This window comes from Mchenga conophoros, linkage group LG22, assembly GCF_057382185.1.
Source record: "Mchenga conophoros isolate Kocher_MC1m ecotype Shallow Benthic linkage group LG22, M_conophoros_male_GT1.1, whole genome shotgun sequence".
Lineage (NCBI taxonomy): Eukaryota > Metazoa > Chordata > Actinopteri > Cichliformes > Cichlidae > Mchenga > Mchenga conophoros.
The window spans coordinates 30,540,940-30,543,025 of record NC_140546.1 but is presented as its reverse complement, the minus strand read 5'-3'; the positions used below and the strand labels follow the sequence as shown (position 1 = coordinate 30,543,025).

The window sequence follows — 2,086 nt, the reverse complement described above, 5'->3', positions numbered from 1 at the left end:
GAACTGCAGTATTCGTTTATTTTTATAGGTTACATCGTCAATATGCAAATATAATCACATTTCCTGTCACGCAGGTCCTGATGTCTGTCTGCATGCAAGCTGTGTGTGTGTGTGTGTCACAGAGTATGTGTGTTGCAGGTCAATTGAGTGTGTGTGTTCCTATACTAAATCTTCTTCGTCCGGTTCACCTTCTTGTGGCTGTCCAACATAGGTGATCACTGTGGCCTGTACCATTTTGCCAATCATTGATCTGATACAGGGTAGAATGCATGTAGAGAACATGCAAAGCAATAAAAGAAGAACTCCTATCAAGACAAGTCCTTTGATCATGAGGGTCCTCCAGCTGCCGCTCAGCAGCCAGGTCAGCCAATCTTCTGTGTTCATGACATAGTCTTGTTGCTGTGCATTACTCAGTTGTCGTAACTTCTCCAGGGGGATTGGTCATGGTCAAGGAATGCACGCTATCTGGAATATAGGTGCAGCAAGTGGTGTTGAATAAGACACAGAGGCCCCCTCTCTCAGCGAGAATCATGTCCAGGGCGACTCTGTGTTGCATGACCACTATTCTGATCGCGTCGATTTCCTCATTCTGAGCCTTGTTTATCCATGTTGAGCTGTTCAGGAAAAGTCCAAATCGGTAGTCAAGAGTCTCGATTCTTAGCATGTTTTTTCCATTCCCCGATCCATGGGAACAGTGAGTGCAGTCTGGTCTGGTGGTCCACAACTTGAACTCCGCTGGCACATTACTGCCCCAGATTGGATGATGAGGTTGCACGTCATCAGTGCTCCTCTTGCGTCTTGGTTGGTCCTTGTCTTTCCTGCGGCATCCGGAAAGTCTGGGAGCAGTTTTGGTTCATCCCCAGCTTTCTGTTGCCATATGCGAAGGTGAAACACATTGGATGTTGTATTCCTGGTTCCCTCCTGACGTTGAAAGATTTTCCCTTGTCTTTTTAACTCAAACTTGAAGGCGAAGATGTCTTCGGGGGAACATGTTCCGCTGGTGGCTTTGTAGAATATACATAGGGCTTCGGAAAGGCTGGGTGATTTTCCATACAGGGTGGCTTGCATTGCTGTTGTTGGGAGGTGTGAACAGACGTAGCAGCCAGTGTGGTTGTCTTCTGTATGTACTCGGTTGTAGACGTACCGGTACCAGGCATTGTTCAGCCAGGGGTGGTTGTGCTCTTTATCCATATCCTTTAGGTGTAAGTTGTTATATGACCATTTCTTCTGCAGGTGGTGCTGTGGGTCCTCGTCTTTCCAGGTGAGTATCAGTAGGTTCTCTAGGAGCGCAATGCCAGTCATTATGAGGACAAGGTTCTTCATGATGACCAGGCACACCCGGGCTCCAGGTGAGTAGACCACTGGCGAGAAGACAAAAGGGCGGCATATACCCAAACAGCCCTTTCCTCCACCAGGGAACACATAGGAGTCGGGGGAACCGGCGTCTATGCTTGTGTTGTCACTCACTTTTTTGCAGTGGCTTTGGTGGATCCAAGATGGTCTTTCTGCTATTTTGGGCCTTCCCACCTTGGTGAACTCCAATTTTTCCTCTGGAGCACTTTAATCAGGATCCAATCACCTGGTTGCAACCTGCAAGATACTGGAGAGATATTACTCGGCAGTTTATTGTTTAGGACAATCTCTTTATTCTCAAATAATTTAGTCATCCACTCTGCTAGGGTGGTTTCTCTTATAGACTTATTAATAGGCTCACTAGTGAGAGGAAGCGGAAATTGCCTCCCGTGAACGATTTCAAAGGGTGTGAGCTTTTGCGAACCCTGGGTTAGTCGCATCCACATCTTCACCAGGTCCAAACACTCAGGCCATTGTCTGATCTTATCAGAGTAGGAATGCCGTAAGTAGGAATAAAATGGTTGCATAAACATTTTGCTACTGAGATTGCATCTGCTCTTTTTACTGGATAGATTTCTGGCCATTTTGAGAACACATCCACAATTACTAGAGCGTATTTTGATGCCTGACATTCGTTCAGTTCAATAAAATCCATGTGGATTATGTGAAATGGGTGCGGTGGTGTTGGGGAAAAAGCCTCTTTTAGGCCTGAGGTTTCCCTGTGCAATATGTT

General features: G+C 46.4%; 1 pseudogene; it reads right to left on the bottom strand.

Moving 5' to 3' along the window:
* Positions 1–406: 406 nt before the first annotated feature.
* LOC146549706 (uncharacterized) lies at positions 407–1,323 on the bottom strand (annotated as a pseudogene).
* Between the last annotated feature and the right edge of the window lie 763 nt (positions 1,324–2,086).